Genomic DNA, 25491 nt, shown 5'->3' on the forward strand with positions numbered 1-25491 from the left:
TCTGTGCCGGGTGCTGATGTAGAAATGACTAAAGATGCAGAAGTGAAGCAAACGCACAGGGATAAGTGGCATGCTAAGTGCTGAAACAGAGCTTTGGAAAAACAGTGCTGCGGGAGCACAAGGAAGAGAGGGTCACATTTGCCTGGAGCCTGCAGAGCCCCACAGAGAAGGCGACTTCTGAAATAAGCCTTAAAGGAATGGTATAGGCTGGACTTTTCTCCTGTAACTAACTAGATCCTGTGATATAATCACCATTTGCACACCCGCCCCCAAAGGGGTTGCAGAAATTCTGTCTAAGCCTCCCTAGAACCTTAACAAAGAAGGTACTGCTATTCCGGCAGATGGATGGGGAGCGCAGGGTTCAAAGAGCAAGAAACTCCGCGTCATGCAGCTAGTGAGCGGCGAGCCCAGAATTTGAGCCCAGATCTACATCATTCCAAATTTCTTGCCGAGGTCAGGCGTGGCCCAGAAAGACCTACTCCTGCTCCTTGTTGTCAGCCAGCACATGGATAACTTGTAACTGTGTGGAGTCTAAGTGTGGGAACTCACCCTGGAAGCCACCCAGAATGCCAAACTTCGGCCTAAAGAACTGGGTACTGAGTGAAAGATCACGATGGTGGCTCCGGCCCAAGGCGCCCTCGCCTTTCTCTTAACTTCGACCACATTTAGTTCAAAACAGTTTATATGCTTCAAGCGCATGACAGATCCCCTCTCCCACGGTCCATCAATACCTTGAATCAGGCAATAAGCCTCATTCCTCTTTGAGACCCTCGGGGTCCAGCATTCACAGAAGCTGGCTGATTGATTGCTGATTTACCTCGTGCTTTACAGAAGGCTTGGTGAGCGTGCGTCTTGATTTCAGTTAGGTTGACTGAGGTGAGGTGACTAGACTTGAGGCTTACATTCTGTACAATAAGCAAAGGAGTCCTAAGCAGGGTGACATAGTGATTTTCAGACTTGCGCCTCTCAGACTTAAGTGTGCGTGGGACTCATCAGACTGCAAGCAGAACTGTCCAGTTCACCCTGCTACAAAGCAGGCACAGAGCAGACAAAAGTATTGCAATTTAAGCAGCCGTGGGGGGCGGGGTGGGGAGGGACTCAACCTGCAGGGATTCAGATCCATTTCCAAACCTCATTGCTGTTCCTGGTCCTTTTGTTCTCAAGTCAATGAACAGTAGTAGCAGGCACGACAGCTCCCATTTCCTGAGCACTTGTAACGTGCTCGGCCCTGTTCTTGGTGGTGTAAGAGCTTATTTGATTCTCACAGCACCCTGTCGTTTAATACTCATATTGCTGATGGGGAAAAAAAGTAGCCGTAACTTCCTTACACTTACACAGGAAGAGCGGGGATTATGCCCGGCTCACCTGAGTCCAAGCTCTCGGATCATGGTTCCCTGACAGCGGGTAGTGAGGGAGCATTTCAGGGATGCCGAAGCTTGAGGCGAGGATGCCAAGGGCACACGGAGGATGGAGGTGCACTCAGACAGCACCTGGAGAAGAGGGCCCTTCACAGGACGTGTGTACCCGTCGTACTCGCCTCACTGAGTGTTTACATCCAGGAAAGGTACTTAGGGCTGGAGCTACCTTAGGTACTACCTGGTGGCTTGCAAGGTACTTGCATTTTTTAGCAAATTGCTAGACAGCCTCTGCCTTTTCCCCAGGAACTTTCCCACCTACTGTCCAGAAGGAAGACCCTACCCTAGATGTGGCTGGTGGTAGGCTCATCTCCTAAGGCCCAAGAGGGTTTCGGGTAGTCTTCTGGGCCTCAGCAACAGCACTGGAATTGGAAAAAGGGTAGTGGTTTGTGGGAGGAACATGGGAAAAATCAGGTAAAAGCCCAAGAGAACAGCTTTTGGACAAATTTTCATTTTGGCTTGGAAATAAAAATGGGGTAAAGGAGACGCCTGCTTTCCTAAGGCTTTCTGTGTAAAAACAAACCAACTCGTGAAAGACAGTTGTCTACGTTGCTCTACTGGCATACACCCATCTTGTCCTGACTTCCAGGACAGAGCAACAGTTTAATTTGGGGTGCTCCTAAAAGAGTTAATAACGGTAAGCAATCCCCAAAGACCCCATATTACTTAGTTATCTTGTCTGTATACTTTTCCACTGGGCAGAAGATTTTCCATACGGATTACTGTCAGCTTTCAAGAAGGCAGAGTTCACTTTTTCATCCTGAAATTGGGTAGGGAAATCGGAGAAGACAAGCATGGTTCAGATCAATTTTTAAAAAGGTGGGGGAAGCCCTCTCCCGTACTCTTTAAACAACAGGTGGCTTTGACGTGCACGGTCACCTCCTTCACGCACAGTACGAAACTGCACGCGGAGCACTCAATTTCAGCACCCCCGGGCCTGCTGCCGAGAGATCCAGGAGCCGGGCTGTCGGGGTCCGGGAACGCCGGGGTTCCTGCGGGAGAGCAGGCTCGGGTGTCAGGGGGCTCGTGGGCTTTGTGGTCCAGGAACACTGGCTTTTGGCTTTGCCTTCCGAGTTCCTCAGTGTGCCCCACCACCCCCTCCCACCCTTCTGTTCCTAAGTGGGGGGAGGGTGATAACGGAGGGGTTTTCTCCATCCCGACTCCGGTCCTCGCGAGGAGTTCCCAGAAGGGCTATTTTTGGTGGCGGCTGCTCCCCGCTCCAGGGGAGGAGCCGCGGTCGCGTAGCGGCGCCGGGCGCGGGGAAGCCTCGGCCTCTCCGCGCGCCGCTGGGGATGGGGGCAGGTACCGGGCCCAGCCGCCTCCCCGCGCAGAGGCCGCCAGGTGGGCGTCTCGCTGGCGGGGGCGGCCCCGCCGGGGAGCGGCGGGAGGTCTCCCTCCTCGCCCTGAAGGAAGCCCCCGGCGGCGGGCGGCGGGCGGCGGGCGGCGGCCGCGGCGCGGGGTGGTCTCCGCAGGGGAGGAAGTTCCCGGGCCCGGCGGCCTGCGTCACAGCGGGCCGGCGGGCGGCGCGGCGACCCCGGGGTCGGGCGCTGGGCGGCGCTGGCGGCCGCTGGCCGGGCTGCGCGCGGGGCGGCGCTGGAGGCGGCTCCGTCCGCGACCGGGGAGGCGGAGGGGAGGAGGGCTGCGGGGCCGGGGCGTTAGCTGCGTCCCGGCTCGGAGCCCGCGAAGAGGACTAGGAGGAGGGCGCCGCCGTGGCCGCGGCCGCAGTGCTCCGGCAGCGACGAGCCATGAGCAGCGGCCCCGCGGGCGACCCCGCTGTCGCTGGCCGCCGCTGAGCGCGGCCGGGGGACAGCTCGCCGCTCCCCAGCAGCCTCCGCTGCCGGCACCCTCGCGCCCGGAGGTAAGGGCGGGGACCGCGCAGGGATGGGGCGGAGAGGGGCGGCCCGCCGAGGACCCAGGGCTTGGTCCGCTAGGTGCGCCGGAGCCGAGACTCGCCCCGCCTCGTTCGCGCCCCTGCCTTCTCCCGGCTTTCGGGCAGGCGGAACGTGGTCCCGGGAGCCATCCGCTGCTGGGGCTCGGGGACCCGCCAACCCTACCCAACCCACCCCACGCCAGCCCCAGCGTCGGGCGAGGGTCCCCAGTCTGGCGCCAAGCGCAGCGCGGCGGGTTCTGCCTGGAGAGGAGGTGGTGGATGGGACCAGGCGGAAACGGGGCCACTCTGGGGGCGATGGCCGTTCTTTCCGACCTTAAAGCCCCCCGAGACCCCAGGGCCTGCCCCTTCTGGTCTGCTCTCCCCTTGCCGCCCCCGAGCCCCTGAAGTTGGCACTTGTGGGGAGAGAAAGGAATTGGAAGGTCTCCGAAGAGGGCGGTATGTGCTCCCTGGCAGGACCCGAGGGGAGAGAGGGTTTCGCCGGATCGCGCGGGCCCCACGGCCAGGTGCCCAGGCCGGCCGCTGAGGCCAGGACCGCTGCCTCGGACCCGAACGCGGCCGCACCGGCCTTTCCCTTTCCGGCTGGCTCTCAGCAACGAGCTGGTTAGGGATGCAGTTAGCAGCTCAGGAGCCTTGGGATGTGCTCTGCGGGCGCTGACTCCTTTCTCTTCGCCCTCGGCCGGGTCTTCCCTCCCCCACCCCACGCCCGCCAGGGTACATCCATTCCGGCCGCTTCGAGACCTCGCCCGTGCCCAGCGTCTAGTGCTCAGACGCTACCCACATCCCAGGACAGAATTTCAGAGGCTTAGGGCCAAACTTCGCTTTTAAATTCTTTTTAAGCTTGTGAAACTCCCAACAAACCAGTTAGGAAGCACTTTCAAGTGCCCATCCTCCTTAAAGTAAAAAAAAAAATAAGAACCAATCACCCCGTGTGGGAGGCCGGCGCTGGGCGGAGGGAGGCTTGAATGACTTGTTTCTTGCAGCTTCTGGGGGAGGAACAGGTGAAGGGAATGGCAGTCGCACACTTCTTCCAGGCCCTCCATAGTGTAGGAGATGCAGCCGCGTTTCCGGGCAGGTGTGTGGTGGGTTCCTAAGGCTGCGCGAGGCTTCTTCACGGACAGGTCATTAAGATGCCATCCAGGTGAAAGAGGAGGACAAGTGGTCACCTCTTGGGTGGCACAACACTGAAAAATCGCCAGAGCAAATTAGCTTTATATGTTTTCCCATTACCTTTCTTTATTGTTTTAATGATTTATGTAAACCCCAAATGTAAGCTGAACTTCACAAAATTTGCTCAGGTTCATAAACCGTGTGTGGGGTATGTGGACATAGGTAACAGATTAGACGTATACAACTCTCATCTGGATATTTGCATTTCTGTGACTTGCTTCAATAGGGACGACCAGGGATGTAACCCTGATTTGCTTTCCTTGAGTGATTAAATACTCTCTTTAGGTCAGTTTGTTCGCTTTTGAGGGAGAGGTGGGGAGCAGCTTTGCAAAGATGGGTACCTCTGTGGTTCACGTAATAGACTGACCACAGATAAGGCCCACTGACCCAACCATCAGATCAGAGATAGCGAGCATGTTTAACAGCTTTCTTTTTAATGAAATTATCAGAGCGGTTGTTAATGATACTAATTTCTTATTTTTCAGATTGACTAGGCACGTAATGGAATGCTTTTTTAGAAGGGAATGCTTTAAATTAAAAAAAAATTTAGGAACTGTAAGAGAAAAGAATGAATGATTTTTCACTTATATGACATTTATCTTTTAAAAACAATACAAATTCACAATATTTTAAACTCCAAAGTATCAAATTTTTATCAAATTGTTATGGTTTTTTAATAGTCTGTAGTATTTTTAAGTTGTAGTTACCAATAACTTTATAATAAGGCCCAGGTTTAAAGAGAAATAGGGTAGAAACTCATCCTTATTTTGCCAAGCATTGTGTTAATAATTTAACGTGTTGCATCACTATAAAACAGTCTTGTTGCTCTAGGGGCCTCACACACATTATCTCAGAATCTGACAACAGCCCCTGAAGGTAGATGGCCAGCCGTTCACACTCATGGAAGAGGGAGGCTCAAAGTTTGTGACGTACCCAAGATGGTGCAGCTAAGTTAGTGCCCCTTTGGCCTTAATCACTTACTTTTCTGTCATCCAAAGTTGCTTCTTTTTTCTTTCCTACATAAATTTTTTGTTAACTTGTCACGACAGTATGAGGAAATGGAGGTCAAGGAAGTAAAGTCGCCCGGCTAGGGTTTCCATGTGACGAGTGAACAGCAGGATTCAAATTTGGAGTCAGCGCCATCTGCTTCCCAAACCCCCATTCTTCCCGCTGAGCTCTATTAAATTACTGATTCAGGGCTTAACCAAATGAACATTTCACTTGTGCCCATCAGCGGCCCTCACCCGCACGACGCCGCCGCCTCGCGGGCTGCAGCACACTCTCCCAAAGACCTGATGCTCAGTGCCTGGAGCACTGGCTGTATCTCCAGGGCTGGGTCGCTCATGAAAGCATATTGCAACCAAGGAGGTGACATCGCTGTGCGGGTATCTTTGAATTCCCTTCATTTCTCTTAAAATATAAGTCATTCTAGATTGGCACGGGGTAACTGCACAGTACAAGTGCCAACTAACTGAACTTCTCTGAGCCCCACTCTCTTTGTGTGTATCGTGTGTGTATCATTGAAGCCCTCCCAGCCGGACTGTCGTGTGGGTTAAGTGCAGCGACGAGGACAGCTCCTGTCGCCTGGGAGGTGCTTCATAGACGGCAGGACCACTGTATTCTAGCACTGGTGAAGTTTCTGCTTCATTTTACGTTTGTTTCTTAACCCTTTTACTTGTTTATTTATTTTTAGGGTTTGCTTTTGGGGGGAGATGAGGTTTATTTGTTCATGTGCTCATTGTAACGGAGGCACCGTGCATGCTACGCACACACTCTGTCCCTGAGATGTGCCCCCTTCGTTTTATATCTGTGTGTTTTACACACATGCAGCCATTAGTCAGCGCTGTCAGTGATTCACTCTTTATACAAAGGTCTTATCTGGTTTTAGCATCTTTAATGTGTGAATCACTCTTTTTTTATGGTCTTGACTTAAAAGCATTTATTCACCTTATGTAGTGTTTCCTTTGTTCCACTCTGCACATTGTTTAGAATATTATTAGCCATATTTCAATGGGTTGGAATTTGTATTTTTTGGCAAAGACGCTTTCCTGTTTTCTGCCTCTCCTGATAGCTCAGCCTTGCTTATCACTCAGAGCACCATGACAATCCAGGTATCTCCCCACCACACACCTCCCCCTTAACTGAGCCTCCACCAGCTGGAATTCTGCCTCTCCTTCAAGGCCCAGCCTAAATGCTACCTCCTTCCTGAGCCCATAGACCTTCCCTTTAAAATTATTGTCGGTTCACTTATAATTCAAACAACATGTACCCCTAATACTTTTATTTATTTATTTATTTTTTACTTTTTCCGTTATTTGCTCAGGTAATATTCTACAATAGACTGTAAACTCTTTGAGGACAGGGACATTTTTCTATTTCTTCATATTCTTTGCTTTGTATGAAACATAGATGGCTTCAGTTTCCTGAATGAAGGATGAGTCAGATGTTTAGAGAGAGGTTCTTGCAATAATCAGGAAAGATGCCCAGGTTGCTTGTCTCTGTTACATGATGGCTTGTGGTGCCTCCCTCTTTTTTTCTGGGACTTGTTCCTCCCAGCCTTCTTTGCCCATTTAACTGGCATTTAATTTACTGGCAGGCCGCAGTTCCTAAACAAAGCCTTGGCCATTAGGTACCATGTGGGATAGCTATGTTTCATTGATAAATTGTTCCCGTGGTGGTATAATAACCTCATTAGGTTGCAAATATATTGATCACGTCAACAGTATTTGAGTAGTTTAACATTTTAGATGGGGTAACGGTCCAGATGGATTTCGTTAATTGGGAATATAATTTACCTGAGGGAAAGGAATGCAGGTTTCCCTGCTCGCCCTAATTCGAGTTCCTACAGAAACTTACCTAAGCTGAAACGGCTTAAAGAAGCAGTTAACCTTAGGGCACGTCTTACTAATGGATGCACAAAATAAACGGAGAAAAAGCACAGGTACTGTCGGAGTTACGGGGCTTGATGCTGGGAGGGGAGGGAGCCAGGCCCTGCCACTCTTGCGGCTGCTCTTGCTGTGCTCTGGGTGCGCGCTGCCTCTCTGTACCTGCTCCCTGCAAAACCAGTGCCGGACACGGCTTTTTGCCTTTGCCTTTCTTTGTAAAAGCAAAAATCCTTTTGGATTTCTTTCAGTCAGTGAGAGCAGGTACCAAATGTGGGTCTTTCATAAAAGTGAAATGGTGTAAGGGGCGCTTTTGAAAAGCGAGGATACCTGCACCTGCCTTAGAGAGAAGGTCGAGGTAATAGGCAAAGAGGGTCTCGACCTCTTTGGTGGAAGATAAGACCAACCTTGGCACAGTACGGACAGCACAACCAGAAGTGACCTCGTGAGAGAGTCAGCACAGGGAGAAGACCCAGGCAGTCTCACCACAGATAGGAGACAGAAGAAAATAAACAGGAGGAGGGAGAAGACGTGGAGCAGGACTGGGACACTGTGTGCAGCTGCTAGAGGTGGGTCCTTCCCAGACCGCAGAACTAGGACAGGGAGGGTGGGGTCAGATGGGCAGAGAGGGGAGAGGTTAGTGCAGCCTCAGACATCTGGAATGTTAACATATTCCTGTTTGTTCCCAGCGCTTGGGCAGGAGGGGTTCTTAGAGCTTTGCTTCAAATAGATAGTTTGGCAGGAATACATTGAAAATTTCCTGGAAGTATTAAAAGGTAGAGAATTACTAAGCTCTTTTCCAATCCCAGGCGTGAAACAAACAGAAATAACCTGGCCTATCTACGTGGAAGGGTAACACACCATCACAAGTTCTGTGAGTGAATCTGAGACCCTTTGCTGGGGTTGGATGAGTGTCCCTTTAAAGTATGATTCGACAGCCTCTGAGTGGCAGTCAGGGGAGAAATGGTTGTATTCAGAGAATGAACAGAGCTAAGAAGAGAAAAGAGAAGACAGGCAAAATTCAAAAATCAGTTTTAAGAAAAATAATTTAGAGCTTAGAGAAATAACTGAAAATGCCCCCCGATGACTGAAGCATTTTGGGTCAGAGGAATCCAGGAGAGGGATATGCTCTTCCAAGAACCCTTCTAAGAACTCAGAGGGACAGGTGCTCAGCCCACGCTGGGGCGGGGCGGGGAGGAGGAGCAAGGCCGGCGGTGGGATAAACACGCCCCGGGCCCGGCGGGAGTGAGGGGCGCATCTTAGCCTTTAGTTCACTGTTGCCGTCCCTCCCCTCCTTTTTCAGATACGTTGTAACGCCACAGACACTCTGTGTATCTGTTTGTGTGCTGTTACCTGTTGGCAGGCTACACACCGGAAGATTCTTTTACCCTCCTCCCCCTCCGACCCAATTTTTGACGGAGACAAGATTGCCCCCCTATTGAGAATACATGATGTAGCATGATTCTAGATTGTGTTTGAAAATCACAAAAGAGCCATATGGAACTAAAAGACATGAAGGATAGTCAATATGTATGTATATATGAATGCAGATGATACCTTCATTAACAAATTATCTGCAATTAGATTGCCCTTTTTTTTCCTTTATAAAAAAGCAACTTCATTGGATCTTAAACTGAAATACATTTGTAAAAACTATGGAGCTTTCAATTGTCCCAGTTTCACCATGGCAAGATTGTTAAATTCACAAAGTTATCCAAAGCCTCCTCTACCTGCAGTCTTTTGTTTCTGGGATGGGAAGCCCTCCCCAAATTTTAAATGCTCAACATCTTTCATTTACTCACTTCTGTTATGCTGGGAAGGCTCTGATAATAACCATTCATTCTTGTGACAGGTCAATTATTCATGAGTATAAATTACTTTGTATTCATTAGAGGGTTTGCATTTTAAGCTAGTTATTTATAATTATGAAACACTGTGTTCCCTATCAACGAGATTTTAGCTCATAACAAGTAGTTGTTGGGGAGGGTGGGGCTTCTGAGATCATTCTTAGCTTCTCACATGCGGGTCCCTGCTCCAGTCCCCCAGGGAGTGTTAGCCCGGGCTTCTGGTGTCCCCTCTCGGAGCTGTAAGGGTTTAGAAGAGCTTGGCTTCCTTTTGCATTGGTTTCCTTCAGCATTTGGAGGCTGTCATCCTTGGCATGCTCCCTTCCCCCCAAAATCCTCTTCTCCTCCAGCTTTACTTTAACCATATTGCTCTTTTCCCTTTCCTTTACCCTCAAACCTCCAGAAATATCTTTATTTTTCAGCATTTTTTCTGTTTGATTTTACCTGCAGTGAAAGTCTCATAGAGATGGAGGCCATCCAGGACATAACCGTCTTGTTTACTTCTGTATCCACAGCCCCTGCCCAGTGCCCGGGCAGAGCCACTCACGAAAGAGTTGTGCAATAAATATTTAATGACGTATTTTACAGTAAAGTTTCTAACCTACCGTCTTAGAGTGTATCCATTTCCCCTTCTATTATTTTACATTCTAGAAATGAAATTTGAGAGTGTAATTAGAAGTTATCCTTCTTAATAGGGTCATGACATACCTGCATAGAAATATTTCTATATATAGTTGGAAATTAGGAGCAAGTATTATATAAAATACGAAGTCAGGACATCAAAATAAACCCCAGATAAAAGTCACTAAATAAGTTAAGTATATGAAAACTCATGGGTTCTGTGTTCTTCCTGTATACATGAAGAACTTATCAAATCAATAAAAGTTAGTTAACTACTTTATCAAATACCTTAGAGAGTTACAAAAATTAGAAACAAGTTCAAATATCTTTGTTTAATGGGAAAGTTATAACCTATAAATCCAACTTCTGAAAAAAATGCTGTAGGGGATTATTTAGCTAACAACACCTTGACTTTTTAAAAAAGCTGTGAGAATAGCTTCATTAGGAAGACACGGTCAGGCCAATTTGTATTATCCCCTTTGACGTTAGCAGGGTCCAGGGCAGTGTCCTTATCAGCAAAGTCAGGAGACGCTGTGCAGCACACAGAGCATCGTTCTGGCTCATGCCCAGCCGTGTGGGTCCCTGCAGCCAGAACGTGGCTGAAGCTGAGGAGAGCCGCGGGTGGTGTGTCTAGGGTTCGGATCTGAGCTGAGTGTTTGAGCATCTCACCTAAGGATCTGGATGGCGTAACATGTATCTGATGTTTCTGTGAGTGGCCCCATGATGGACAGAGCAGCAAAGTGCCAAAGCAAGGACTGGGCATGAACTTGACAAAATAAAAAAAAAAAAATGAAAGGAAATTGTCATAACTGAGCAATGAAATTCACTTGAGGGAAGTATAGGGTTATACCTGAAGAAAAACAAATGAGCCAACTGTACAAATATGCTACATTTTTGTCTGCTTTGGGTCCATTTCTGTATCACCAGTGTTTAGAGCAGTACCTAGTACGTAGCAAAGGATCAGTAAATATTTGTTGAATGAATAGATGAATGAAGTGCAAGATGGAGAAAGACTAACTCTATGCCATTAGGGTAAAAGTTAAATGGACCCTGAGGAGATGGCAGTGGATAGCTAGTAGACTGAAGAGGCTTTATGAAACGTTTTTGGAAAGATCATTTATAAATATGTGTTAAAGGTTTATTTTATTTTTAGTCTTACATGTAAGAGAAAAGACTTCTGGTAGGTCGGTTAAAAAATTCATCCTTACCAGGGATATTTTATAAGCATAGTGGATAATTAGGTATCATTGTTAGACTAGATAAAAAAATGTGGGTTTGAGGTCACTAGACTCTTGGCTAACAGCTAGTGGTTAGCTGATTAGCTCCAAGGACAAGCCTCATCCTCATTCAGCATCATACAGGAGGCTAGCTGGTGCAAGAGGATGAAAAAATATTGGACTTGAAGGTTGGTAAGGAAGAAGTAAAAGTCTCTCTCCTTACAGACTTTGTGTTTGAAATTAGGATTCCATATCTTAAGGAATCTACAAAGCAACAACTACAGATAAATGCCACACTAATCTCTAACTGACAGGTGGGTATTTAAAATTTATGAACAAAATCTTAGAAGTAAATCTGCTGACAGTCACTATTTCAGTCAGCCCTTGTACCTGAATTTGAACATGATTTTACTTATCCTGAAAGGGTATCTAATGACATTATCACAATTAACAACATTTTACCTATCAACTCTTTTTTTTTTTGTTTGAGAGCTTTCCCCATAATGTGACTGCAATAAACAGAACAGCCTACTGTTGACCTAATTAAGAAATTTAAGGAGCAAATAAATTAAAACTAATTATCTCTAGCATCTCTTTTTCTTGTGAGTGCCACATCCTGGCTTACGGGAGAGGGAGCAAACCCTTGGTGCTACCTAGAGGCTGTCTAGTATGTCTCAGACATGTTTTGGGTGATAGAAAACTGCTCCTTTTTTAATTGCTCCAAATTTGAAACGATCTCAAAGCAACATTTTAAAATGTTGTCAGATAAGAATACTGGCGCCCAGTGATAAGAGAAGGCCATGCTGGCGGCCGGCTTGTTACCCGCAATGAATTATAAAATGTGTAAGAAATCTCAGCATTTTAATTCTCTACAGGCCAGAAATCTCTTACTATTTTTGCTTTCAATTATTTATAATTTTGAAATACTGAAAAGCAGCACAAAAGCAGGAAGGCTAATTGCCCCTCTGAAAGAACACACTTGGTTTGGGTGAGTGAAAAAGTACCTTTCGTCAACTAGGCAGAATATATGGAAAGTAAATAATTTTGCAGCCTCATATTGAGAAAAGACCATCTCAAAACCATTTTTTCCTTAGTTGCAGTTATCTGTTCTGATAAGGTAATAAAAATAGTTCGTTTTGTCTCATTGCATGTTATCTATCATACAAGTCACATAAGCTAAGCGGTGGTGGGTGGTGGTATTTAAAGGGTTGGACCGTAGCTTTTAAAATAAAGTTAACTTTATCAACATAAGACAACGATTATAGTCTTCTTTAATATTATGAAGGACAAATTATGTTTATGTTTAGATATGATGCGTAGGTTAAAACTATCATATGATAGTATTTGCCAAAGATTACTCACTAATTATCTGATTTTAATATTAGCCCTAGGTCTTAATATTAATTATCTTGAATTACAATTTACATTGCCACTTAAGAATCATATAATCATAGTTCATATTGAAAACATACCAGGGGAATATGACACTCCATGGTTTCACATCGCTGCAGCAGCACAACAGCCGTCAGGTAAACTGGCACTAGTTCCAATCAGTGTTGCTGAACATTTCTACAAAGACGTACATTTTTAGTGTAAGTAATTATCTAACTAATGAGACACATATAAGGATTAAAACAGGCATCCTGTCGGAGAACAGATCAGCCAGGCATGAACTAAAATCCTTGGTAACAGCTTTACTGAGGTATAATTTACATACTATACCATTTATTTGATTAAAGTGTGTAATTTATTGGTTTTTGGTATAATTACAGAATTATGCAACTGTTATAATCTATTTTAGAATATTTTCATCACCCCTCCCCCCCAAAAAAAAGCCTGCACCCATGAGCTGTCACTCTCTACCATACCCTCCTCTCCTCCCAAGCTCTGGGTAGCCACTAATCTAGCCCCTGTCTCTAAATATTTGCCTATTCTGGACACTTCGTATAAATGGTGTCATAAAGTAGGTGGTCCTTTGTGACTGGCTTCTTCCACGTAGCATATGTTTGAGATCCATCCACACGGTGGCAGGTATCAGTGCACCATTCCTTTTAATTGACAAATAATTTTCCATTATGTGGATATGCCGCATTTTCTTTATCCATTCATCAGTTGATAGAACGTCAGGTTGTTTCCACCTTTGGGCTCTGAGGCGTGACGCTCCTATAAGCATTCGTGTGTAAGTTTTTGTGTGGACATGTGTTTTCATTTCTCTTGGATAAATATGTGTGGAAGTGGAATTGCTGGGTCATATCATATCTCTTTAACATTTTGATATCAATGAGGAGTAATTTTTACATCATCTCCCCAAACTAGAAGAAAATCAGGGTTAAGACACTTAACTGTCTTTTAAACAAAATTTAACAAAAGGGTTTAATTTGTCCAAGAACTCCTCATTATCAGGAATACCAACTGAACTTTGAATTTTTATATAATTCAGTTGTAGTTCACAAAGTACTTTTAAAGTACTACTAAGTTGCTGTGAATTAAAAGTTCTGGTTAAGAAATATAGAACGTGCTGCTGAAGGCTAACCGGAAAGCTGTTTGCACACTTGGGGGTCCCTTGTCCTTGGTGACCTGTGGTACCTCCTGTTACCTCCAAACTTCCTTTTGTGCAGTTTTTAACTCTTTTTGTTATGGGCAGTGGGGAATGGTGGACATTTTTCATATTCGTTTATTGTAGATTGTGTGTTTATTACCTTCTGCTTGGAATATGTGAATTCACTCATTTGAGTTTTTACAGTCTTGCTAATTTCCCTCTGGAAAGAGGCAGAGGAGCTTTTCACAGTAAAACACCTTGCCCCAGTCAGCGTTCTTTCAGGCACTACTCTTCTGCCCAGGGTGAAAGTGGAGGGACTATCTTTATAAACTGCAGATTCCATCTGTTTTGGTCTATTTAGAACTATTGTTTGGATTCACTATCAGACCAAGGCCGGGCAGAAATTTCCCTTAACTCTTTCCCACACACCCTTATGAAGTCACCCACGCAGATTTCCCCTTCTCCCTTCACTTCAAAGTGAATCTATTTAAGGAGCTGTTTTCCTAGCATACAAAGGACAAACTCCGTGACCACTGAGCCTTCATTCGTAGAGGTACTCTTAAGCAAGTGAGAAGCTTCGGTCTAATAGGTGCCCAAAGAGCTCACTGACCAACAAAACAGAACAGACCAGAACAGCACAGAACACTGTAAGTAACCACTTACAGAAACAGGAAGATATACAGAAAACCACTGAGCCAGTCCTACCTGCAATTCTAACTGTTAGGCAAACGCAAATATGAGTGCAGATTTATGCACAAACCAGCCATAAGCAAAACACAAGGTAACGAGACTTCTGTGAGTGCTGTCAAAGGGTAATTTTCTAAAAGATAAACATGACTGAAGTGAGTATAGAGTGAACATGTCAAAGGGCTATTCACCTCCTGGACGGAGAAGCCAGCAAGATGGAAAAGCGTTTGGTTTAAAGGGCATTCCTGGAACTATTTGAAGAAAGAATGTTAGAGGAACATTGCATGGTTAGATACAAACTACACAATAAAAAAGAAATGTTTTGGGTTCTCTCTTCTGCCTAACAGAGAATCTACAAGTATGGAAGGTAATCAGTAGTAATTAGCAAGTCAAAGAAGAGTATATTTTTCTAAGTTATCCTTGGATGGGCCCCGGAAATGACTTTTCAGTGTAACAGTAAAAGGATATTCTGCCTTCCCTTTGCCTCGCTTCCAAGTTTTGGATACTTTCTTTTTTTAAACAATGCATAGTTGCTCACCCTTTTTAAGGGCTTTAGTTTTTCTTAGTAATATAACAAACATTTGGCCGTGGAGTGGGTCAAATGCAAAACACTGGTCATGGGAGTTCTCAAACATGGGACAGCAACTTTGGCTTTTACACTTGACTTCCCTTCCTGGGGGTCCTTTATGTCACTCAGATGTCAAAATAACTCTAATCTCATCCTGGGGAAGGGTTCTGCTTTAACTCCAACCTCAAGTTTAACCAGTTCTTGGGGCCCAAACCGTTCTCCAAGCTCTCAGAGTAGATAGTAGATCATTGTAGATGATGTAGATGCCCAGTAGAACAAGCATGCTTGCAGATGGCTACTAGACTTTGACATTCTAGTGCTCAGATTGTCATGAATCAGCAAAAAGCCTGAGGCTCAAGAAGCGAAGAAAGGGATCTGAACAGTGTGAACGTCACACGTTTCCTTGAGCCAGAGGCTGCTCCTGTGAGGTGCGCTCGTCCCCACGGGCCCTCCAAGGACCATCACTACAGAAATTGGCAAATGTGGCCCACGTAGTTTGGATCTGCAGCCTGTTTTTGTATGGCCCGCTTGCTGAGGTTGATTTTTACATTTTTGAAGGGTTGTTTAAAAAAATTTTTCAAGAATATGCAACATATACCAGATATGACCTGTAAGGCCTAATTATTTACTATCTCTCCCTGTATAGAACAACTTAACTGATTCCTTCACTAAAAAAAAGACAACTTTGGGGGAAAGGGTAGAGCTCAGTGGTAGAGTGCATGCTTAGCTTACACTAGGTCCTGGGTTCAATCCCCAGTACCTCCATTAAATAAATAAAATAAAATAAGGAAATAAGCAAACCTAATTACCTACCTCCAAAGGACAATTTTGTTGTTAGCATGTACCAAAGTTTTATAACAAGTTTCCCATAAAAGAAAATCTCTCTAGTAGATGAATTCAAAGAATGGTTAGAAAAGCACTAGATTCAACATCAAAAGAAAATAATATTTGCTTAAAGGCTACTAAACTCTTGATTGACAGCTCATCAATTGTCTGGCTGGTAACTAATTTACCAGAATTTCTTAATGTCAGTAAAGTTCATGAGAATCAATTAATTAAGCATTGTGTCAGTAACATTAATTTCTTTCTGGGAGGAGGTTGCAAGTTATACAAACAAGCTTGGAACAATTTTTCTTCTGTAAGGCAATGTATCAGTAAATCTTAAAAGCACACAATAGGCTGCACTGAAAGAAAAGGAACCTCTGGGAATCTCTCACTGCCACGCTAACTCCTGCAGTCTAATTTAGGACTACACAGATAAACAGGAAGACAAAAAGCTTGGCAGAGTCGGGAGACCATCACAAAAGATTAGAGCATTGAAAAAGTGAACCTATGTGGGAAAATGGAAAGAACTGGGACGTTTCAACTAAGAATCTTTTGACATCAAGGCGTTAGGCTTTCCGCAATTTTCAAAAGTTCACAGAATTTTCACTGGGTCTTCGGAAGGTTTCAACAATTGAACGGGGTTGGGGCTCTCTGCCCTGGTTGAGTGTGGTCTTGCCTGGAGGTGTGGCCAGATAGTCCCTTGAGATCAACCATGTGTTTTTAATTCAAGACCATACTGGGTGCAAACCACCACCAGACCTATTCTCCTTTGAGGAGGCTGGAAACCAGGCATTGTCCTTCAGGGCGTCCTCTGTGACAGGTGGAGCAGGGTAAACAAATACCCGTGTGGCAAAGCCAAGGGGCAGCATTACCACAGGAGAACGGAAACATTTGCAAGCACTGATATATCTGGAAAGAGAAACGATTAAAAACGTAGCTTATAAGGCAGAGACTGGAGGAGGGGAAGGAGCCAACCAGTCTGAGGAGAGAGAGATCCAAGAGGAGGGAGCAGCAAAGGCAGAGGCAGACCCCTGGCCTGACGGAGCGACAGCAAGAAGGCTTCCACATGGGTGTCCTTGTTCCTGGGTTACAGCTCCGGCACCACACTGCCTTCCCAGAGCACGTGTAGGTCGTCTTTACCTCCCAGGCAGCCCAGCAGTGTGCACGTAGGCGTGACAGTGCATGGACTGGGCATGCAGACGTGTGTCTGCTTTACAGACCTGAAGAGCAGCAGGGCAGCAGGGCTTGTCTCGTGTAATCGGAAGTGGAGTTGGGCCTAGAACCTTGGACTTCCAGCCAGATGTCTTTTCTGCAGCCAGTGCATCTCCAGCTTTCCATCAGAGCCTCCCTTAGGATGGAAGAGATTTTCTGCTTATTTCAGGAACCTGGAATAGAGCTAGAAGTGTACCGTGTGAAGTACCAAATTTCACTTAATACCTTGTATTTTAACTCTAAAAAGCACATGAAACTATGTCCTTATTGGTTTCAGTGTGACACTTTGAGTAAAGTCAATGTGCCTGGAAAATACACGTGTGTATCTTCTGGCTTCTCATACTCCCCAGCTGGACGCATTCACCTACTCCGATGGGAGCACTGCCACATGTGGCTAAGGGTTGTGAGTTCAGATGCTGTCAGAGATAGCATTTGAACTGTCTCTGCCTCCTCCTAATAGTGGCTTAAATAAGAAAGGACATTATTCTTTCTCATACTAATGGGAACCTGATCATGTGTGTCTGTGATGTCAAGGGTTCAGCCGCCTCGAGTCTTCATGCTCCACCATTGCTATCATGCATCCCTGGCTGGTCTAACTGAAGACGATTAACACTAAGCCTACATCCCAGGGCAGAAATGAGGTGAAGGCATGTTGAGGGCAAGCTCCTTTCCTTAAGGACACAACACAGTGTTGAATACATCTTTTCTATTTCTGTTTCACTGGCTAGGACCAGGCCACATGGTCACGCCTGTTCAAGAGACCTAGAACACGCACTGTCGTGTAGAAAAGGAGACACAGGACATCAGGGGACCATAAGCGATCCCTCCTGCCGTGATGTTGCCATCCCAGCTCAGGCCACAAAGGGCGCAGGGCCAGAGGGGCCCCTCACAAGGGAGATGCGGCATGAGGGCCGTGTGGGTGACTGCTCGTGGAGGCCACGCCCTGGCTGCCGGGAGTCTCCCTTAGGGGGACATGTGGGCCCCGCAGCTACAGCAGCGACCGTGCTGCAGACCCCATGAAGGCAGGGGTGCTTGTGGACGGCAGCGGGCAGAGGAACAGCCTTTCCACAGTGGTGTGATTTCACGCTGGCAGGGCTAGCCTCTGAAGGTGGTTGGGGAGGGCTGGGCACTTGTTCTTCAGGAACTCCTCCACTGACCTCATCTTTGCTGGTCTTAGCTGTTGAGGCTTCCTCCAAACTCTGGGTCAAGCTCCGGAGATGCTAGGTGCCTAGGAACTTCGGGAGCCACGTAGTCTGGGGGGCACAGGGTCTAACAGATTTGCATATCTGGGACTTTGTATTTCCAGATATCTGGTTAAAGAATCGGGGTAGTTTGGCATTTTCTTGGGGTTTTGTTTCAGTACATCCATGCGACAGAGATAAAACATGTAATTGGAGGTGGCTGATTTGAAGAAACTGGCCTATCCTGAGGTAAGGAAAAAAAATTACGAAATGTTTTAAAGAAGATTCCACAATTTGGGGATACTTTGCAGCATATTCTATGAAAAGTCGACACAGAGGAACATACATTAAATGGGATTTTTTCAGAATCCAGAAGCTTCCCAGGAGAGAAGCCTCGCTAATACTTTCTTAATTAAATAATGAGGTTGATAATTGTCATATTTACTGCAGGCACTTTTCTAAGTGTGCATAATTTAAAGAGGTTGCCAAAGAACTAGATTTTAACCCCAGGTCTTTCTGGCTGTAAAATTTGCACCATGTTGAACAAAATGGTGAGTAGAGGTAACTTACATTCATGTTCACTTTTTAGATTAATGTGGCTACTTATGACTAAGCTGAGCATTCTGAGAGTTCAGGCTCTAGACAAGGTAAAATGCAGCCCGAGGCAGTAGCAGGAAGGTCTTTAGCAGTTTTGTTGCTGGCATGTATTGCTTTGGACTCAGGATTTCTTTTCACCCTACATGCACAAAACTGGAGTCGCTTCATAGAGAAGAGAATTTGCACGAATTACCTTTAAGTTTTGTATTAAAATGCTGCTGACATGTCAGTGCCATCAGAAGGGACATGAACCATCCCCAGCGTTGTGAGCGGTCTGCCCAGGGAGCTCAGTCGGCAGCGGCCATCGCGGTTTAGAAAAGAGATGCTTGGTTTGGTGACTCTCTGATTCTGCGAGATTTTCAGAAGACTTATTTTTCAATAGAAAGGAAAACAGTTTTAGACCCAAACTGGAGCCATGCACAAAGGACTGTTTCATACTAGAGTATTTTACATGCAAAAAGGAGAATGTTTTAGGTGAGGCAGTAAGGTGTGTTGTGACTGTTAAGCAGCAGACATCTGTATGGAACCTCTCAGAATGTGTGTCTGACTGAGAGCATCTTTACATTTACTCAGCTGTATTGAGATTTTTTTAATTGAAATATACCATACTTTTAAAAGGCCCCCTTGTGCCGCATCCACATAAGAGCAGAATAGGTCCCTTATGTAGGGAAACCACAAATCTTGGAAACGGCGGTGTTCCCTGATACTCTTTGGCCGCACTGCTGTTTGGCTGAACTAGCGTTTCTGGTCATGGAACTGCTTGAGTCTCAGAATTAGTTTGCTGAGAATTTTTATGTTTCTGCCAGCCCTCTTCCTGTTGACATATTCAAAACTGAATCAGAATTATTCGTGTGACATCATAAGAGTGTAAGTATGGTGTCTGAAAACAGCATAAGGCTCTGATATATTAATTAATCTATTTGGGTGTGTTTGCTCGGACCCCTGGAATGAAACCTGTTTTAAAATAGATTTGTTTTTAGAATATAATCCAAAAAGAACATGTGCAACCTCTACAACATTTTAAGATAGTTATTCCCCATCTCAACATCACATAGTCCAGCTAAGTCATTTACTTAGTGGAAGCGGGGAAGGGAGCAGAAACACTGTACTTTAGAAAGAGACAGCTATGTTCTCATTTTTAGAAAGATTATTCCTAAGCGGCATCACTATTTTTATGTTAGAATCACCTGGGAAGAAGATTAAAGAAATCTTTATTACCTTTCTAAAACTAAGCCTTCGATATAAAAACTGAACCCATGTGGTATCTTTCATCGCCAAATAATAAATTACAAATTTTGTATTAAAAATACGGACGTACAACAGGCCGCTGGACCAGCTGCGCTCTCATTTAGCTGTTGGACGAAGTAGATTCTACCCTTACAGTTCTTTAACGTTATTAAGTGTTTGACCGAGAGGCCGGAAAGCTGATCTTTACAGCCAGAGTTAGTAACCAATGCCAGTGGAAAAGCAAAGAGAAAACTGACAGAACATCTCTTAACATGGGATGCTCTGAACACAGTAAGTCTCAAAGAAAGCGTCTCTGACGTTCCAATGCAGGTAATAGAAACTGTAAGCAGCCGCACTCCGGGCTTTGGGGATCCCTTCCGTAGACTGACACCCTTCCTTGCTAACTCCTGGATTAAGTCAAGAAGCGTAATTTCCAGTCCTGTTGCCCATGAAATCTTAGATTAGTGACTTACGTTACGAGAATAGCTGGCTCTAAAGACGGGTCGCCTGGCTGCGCTCCTCCGGCACCACCGTGTGCCCCGGGCAGGGCGAGCAGCCCCGCGGGGGCGCCGGGCGCGTTCGGGCCGAGTCGCGCGCACGAGCGAGGTGCCCGGCGCTGCGCGCGGGAGCCCGCAGCTCCGCTTGGCGGGACGGGCTTTCCTTCACTTGCACGGAGGCCTCTGCGAGTCACAGCCGCGCCCACTGTCACTCGGAAATGGGACACCTGCCGAGCGAAAGTGTTCCCCGGGAGAACTGCAGTTCCGGTGTGCGAAGCGTCATCTGCCCTCCCAAGGCGCTCGGGGTGGGGGTGGGGGGGACCCGCGGTCGTCCTGGGGCGCGGAGCTGCCGCTGTCGGGGGACACGGGCACGCAGACGGGAGCCCAGGGGCGAGGGGGCGGCCGGAGCGGCCGGGCCGGGTGTCGAGCTCGGGCCGCGGCCGAACAGACCGGCCACGGGCTCCCGGGGCAGGGCCCTGCGGCTGCGGTCCAGGACGCCGACCCTGCCGAACGCGCAGCGCAGGCTCGTCCCGCGGGGCAGCCGCGCGGGAGCCCGTCCGTCCTGACGCGGTGATCCGGGCGAGGTGGGAGGTGAGGCGCCTCTAACCGAAGATGGGGTGTTACAACGTGAGTTCACAGAGTCTTGAAGCCGTCTTAAGTAAGGAGACTCCGCTTTGCAGGCACAGATAAAGCTCTGACTTCCCCGTAAGGCCGCACCTGGTTTGTAGGTTTACTTTTCAATCACAAGAAGAGGAAGCAAGATGTTTCTCGGGAAACAGGTCTCAGCCTCAGCTGCACGTTGGGGTGACCTGGTCACCTTTAAAAAGAAACTTCACGCCTGGAGTGCGTTCTGATTTAACTGGCCCTGGGCATTAGTATTTTTAAAGCCTTCTGGCCGATGCCACCTGCAACCAGCCGACACTGAGAGCCGCCACTCTACCCACCTGAGGCTTCATCTCCCCCAAGGCGTTCTGACAGATTTCAGGAGCCTGGCTCAGCCCAGACTCTAGCAGCAGGCTTTCCAGCGGGCGGTTCCTAGACTAGTGTCAGTCCATGTGTTTTCCCTCTGGAAGCGCACGGGGCTCTGCTGTTCAGTGAGTGACGTTGGCTTCTGGGGAGGTGCGCACCTTAGGCCCCGAGCAGAGCAGCACAGAGCTTTCTCATCTAGCACTCTGCCTCCGGAGAGCGAGTTTCACCTGTTTTCCAGACCTCCATGGCATGGCGACCCCACGGCTTTGTCTTACAACCTTCTGCTGAATAACTTAACAGCAGGTTCCCCCTGTCCACCCTGAGTCTCTCGTACAGCAGTTTGAGGCCTGTTTTCACATTCGAAGTTGAAGCATTTTGTATTTGGTACCTTAGTCTGTCCACATATTTCTAGGCTCTGGATTCATCTATTAGAGACTTACATATTCCTTTGCTTATCTCCGTTTAGGTAACATTTCTGTATAAATTCTGTTTCTACTGCTTTTTCCTTTCATTCAAAAAATATTTATTGAATGACAAATGTGAGCCAGGCAGTCTTCTGGACATTAGGGGAAAAAATAGTGTCTAAATCTGCCATCTTGGGACTTACGGTTGAGGGGAAGGAGATAAGAGAAATACGTAAGTAACTAAAATACATAGTATGTTCAAAGGTGCTAAATGCTGTGGAGAAAAATAGGGCAGGGCAGGAAGAAAGGGGCCTGGCTGGGGCTGCAGTATTATCCATGTGGGAGCTAGTGAAGGCCTGGGCCAGAGTGGTGGTAACAGAAATGATAAAAACCAGTTGGAATCTGGATAAGTTTCAGCAAAGCTTGAAGAAGGCAAGGGATTGAGCCATGCAGATATCAGAAAGAGGACAATTCCAGGCAGAGGATACTGCAAGTGCAAAGGGCCTGGGGCAGGCGTGAACCTGGGATGTTAAAGAAACTGCCAGAAGGACCAGCGTGGCTGGAGCAAGCCAGAGTGAAGGAGAGGGTGATGACACAAGCTGGGGGTGGGTGAGCGCAGTGAAGAGCCTTGTAAGATTTTTGTAAACATTCTGGCTTTTTCCGAGTAAGATGAAGTTATTAGAGGGCTCTGAAGGCAAGAGAAACCCACTGCTTTAACAGGATCATTCTGGCCGCACAGTTGAGACAAATCCGTGTGGGTCGGGGTAGAAGCAGGGAGACCAGTCACGAGGCTGTTGCCATAGTCCGACTGACAGATGACGATGGCCTGGACCAGGGTAACTCAGTAGAACGGAGCTGGAAATACTGAAATCTACGTATTGTGGAAGGTAGAACTTGTCGGTCTTACATGAGTGTCTGTCTAAGATTTTTCCACATTCCTCTCGAAAGACGCAGCCTCAAACTGCAGCAAGGGGTCTGAGTGATGCTTGGTGACAGCAAAAGGCTGCCTTCTGGCTCTCGTTACCACAAACTCAGTGTCATGCTGTTTTTAAAGGACGCTGGTATTAACTGATTTGTTCTGCTTCCATCCTCCGTGGCCTCCCACAGTCCTGGCTCTCCAGCTTTTCTGCGCGTTTGCCTTACTGCTCACTTGCCATTGAGGATTCTGGCCTGCTGTTGCTCCCCTCTCACGGCCTTTACCTTATTCTGTGCAGGTCCCTGGAGGAGACTCGGGCAGGCGATGGGGGTGGAGGGAAGAATGTGATTCTGCTGCTGTTGCGACACAGGAGCCCAAGGTTCAGCGTAAATCAGGACGGGACACCTCTTTCCCCACTCCTCGCCTCTTCCCTCTCCCAACTCCCCGAACAAGGCAGAGAACAGAGAAAGACGTTCCTTTTCAACCTTCACATAAATCTCCCACGTGGCCTTTTATGCCTCCTTTGTTTCTTCTCTGCCCTGAAGCAGAGTGTGGGCATCGTGAAAAAATGCAGTGTTGAAAAAAAAAAAATCCAAATTCTGGTATTCACAGAAATACCCATTTTATGCAGGCACACCTCGGAGATACTGTGGGTTTGGTCCTAGACCACCGCAGTAAAGCAAATACCGCAGCAAAGCGAGTCACACCAACCTTTGGCCTCCCAGTGCACGTGAAGTTGTGTTTATACTGTGATGTTGTCTGTTAAGTGTGCAATAGCACTGTGTCTCAAAAAATGTATATACCTTAATTAGAAATACTTCATTGCTAAAAAATGCTAGCTATCACCTGAGCACGCAGGATTGCCACAAACCTTCAACTTGTATAAACAAAACAGAAAGCGTTATCTGTGAAGCACAATAAAACGAGGTATACCAGTTCGTTTTTGACAATGGAGAGAATTTGAGAATCTGTACACTCATTTTTCATTATTCAGTCATTCAGCAACTGTTCATGGAGTACTTGTTATGTGCCAGGCAGTGTTCTGCACATGGGGAGGCAGGCGTGAACAGAGTCCCTGTTTCTTACGGAACGTACTTACAACATGGGAGACAGACAAAAACACGAGTAGGCAAGTGAACACGTATGTGGTGCATCTGATAATACAACGGTGTGAAGGTACTCAGGAGAACGAAGGGACTACTGGGCTTAGCGTGTGCTGGTATTGGTATTCATATTTTAAATAGGGTCACCAGAGACGGCGTGGCATCATCTTGTTAATGATGACATGGCATTTTCACAGCAACCTAAAGGAAGTAAGAGTGATTCAACCCCACGTCTGCTGAGAAGACGCTCCTTGCTGCAGGAGGTCCTCACACAGTTGTCCTCCCTCTGCGTATTTCCTAAGCGACTTTACCCCGTCCCATGACTTTAATCACTTCCTGCACCCCGATGGCCCCCAAATCTCTGTCTACTGCCCAGATCTTTCATTACTCCAGCCAAGCATATCCAGCTGTTCTGAGGTCCCTCCACTCGGATGTCTTAACGGGTGTCTCAGAGTCAACACACCTCTAGCCAAGATCCTCAACCCCCGACACCAAACCTGCTCTTCCTGTAGTTTCTCTCTCCCTTTGGAAGATGTCATCTCCATCCTTTCTGTTTCTCAAGCCGAAATCTTGCTCTCATTGTCTCTCTCAGATCCCATGTCTGAGCCACCAGAGACGTCATGAGTTACTTGTATTGGGGAAAACTAGAAAAGGCGGAAACTTAGGAAGCCGAGATGAGGAAATCGAGTTTACACAGAAAGCAGAGCCGCAGCAGAGGTGCCCGCAGGTGGGATTCGGTGATAGGAAGAACGCTGAGCCTGAGAGAGCGTGGGCCCGGGAACGCAGGCTGACACGAAGCCGCCTCGGAAGTCAGAGGCCCCGAAGGCGGCTGCAGTGCCAGGCCGTCCTCGCGTCGGGGTACGTCCTGACATCGGGACCTGTGTCGGCTGGCAGAACTGAGGCGGCAGCCCCGCAGGCTGGGAAGGGGCCTCAGACACGTGTGGGAGGCTCCCACGTGCAGCTCCCCCAAAGCACGATCCGCCCGCTGCCTCAGGAAGCACTGTGGAGCTCAGACGGGGAAGCTAGAAATTCAGAATCATAACTTTTAAAAGACAGTGAACACTTGAGCCATTTTTTAGAAAAACAAATCCTCTGTGGGTGTATCTGCCGTGAAGCAAGACACTTCGCTGAAGCATCGAGGAAGGGAGGTTCTGATAGTTTTCTAAGGGCGAGAGATGAGTAATGTTAAGGGTCTTGACCAAATTAACTGGAATAAGAACAATTAAAAGGAAGTAAGTAGTCCCTGTCCTTTCCCAGTATTCAGGTTCTCAGTACAGAAGGTTCTTGCTGCTTTGCTGCACTGCGTTCCTGGAAGTCACCTGCAGATCCCCCGAGGAAACTGGAACAGTGCAAAATCCAGGGGATTGCCTTCTTCGCCCAAGGGTTTACCAGCAAATGAAAAACTGGTGCAGCCAAGTGCGTAACAAGAAGACCTGCGGTTCTGGTACGTTTGCTTTTCCAGCTGTTTACGAGAGAAGTGTGAGTGCCCTACCAGTTCCTCCTTCGCGGAGGGAGGCTGAGTCCTTTGTAAACTTTAAACAGACCTGTCCTCAGACTGGCGTTCTCTCGCAGCACCAGGTTTTAGGCTGGAGTGTGCAAATCACAAATTTGATAGCCCTGAATTCCGTCCTCAGATTGCTAACTCCTCAAATAGGTGTTTCTGCCGGCGGATGGCAAGGCTGAATTCCCCATGAAGGAGGTTGTAGAGGCTAAAATAATTTCTCCCATG

The 25491-nt window shown here is 47.0% G+C and overlaps 1 protein-coding gene across 3 annotated transcripts in view; it reads left to right on the plus strand.

Annotated features, from left to right (window-relative positions):
• Positions 1-2564: 2564 nt before the first annotated feature.
• The window catches only part of LRRC8C (leucine rich repeat containing 8 VRAC subunit C), a 68581-nt gene continuing 45654 nt past the window's right edge, over positions 2565-25491 (plus strand). The window contains exons 1-2 of one of the 3 annotated variants that reach the window (XM_032487037.1): positions 3027-3273; positions 25020-25206. The gene's annotated coding sequence lies outside the window, so the exon portion shown is untranslated. Of the gene's footprint in view, positions 2757-3026; positions 3274-25019; positions 25207-25491 lie in introns of those variants that run through there. The other 2 variants (XM_032487036.1, XM_032487038.1) reach the window with 2 other exon arrangements.

The sequence above is a fragment of the Camelus ferus genome, chromosome 9, assembly GCF_009834535.1.
Source record: "Camelus ferus isolate YT-003-E chromosome 9, BCGSAC_Cfer_1.0, whole genome shotgun sequence".
Taxonomy (NCBI): Eukaryota; Metazoa; Chordata; class Mammalia; order Artiodactyla; family Camelidae; genus Camelus; species Camelus ferus.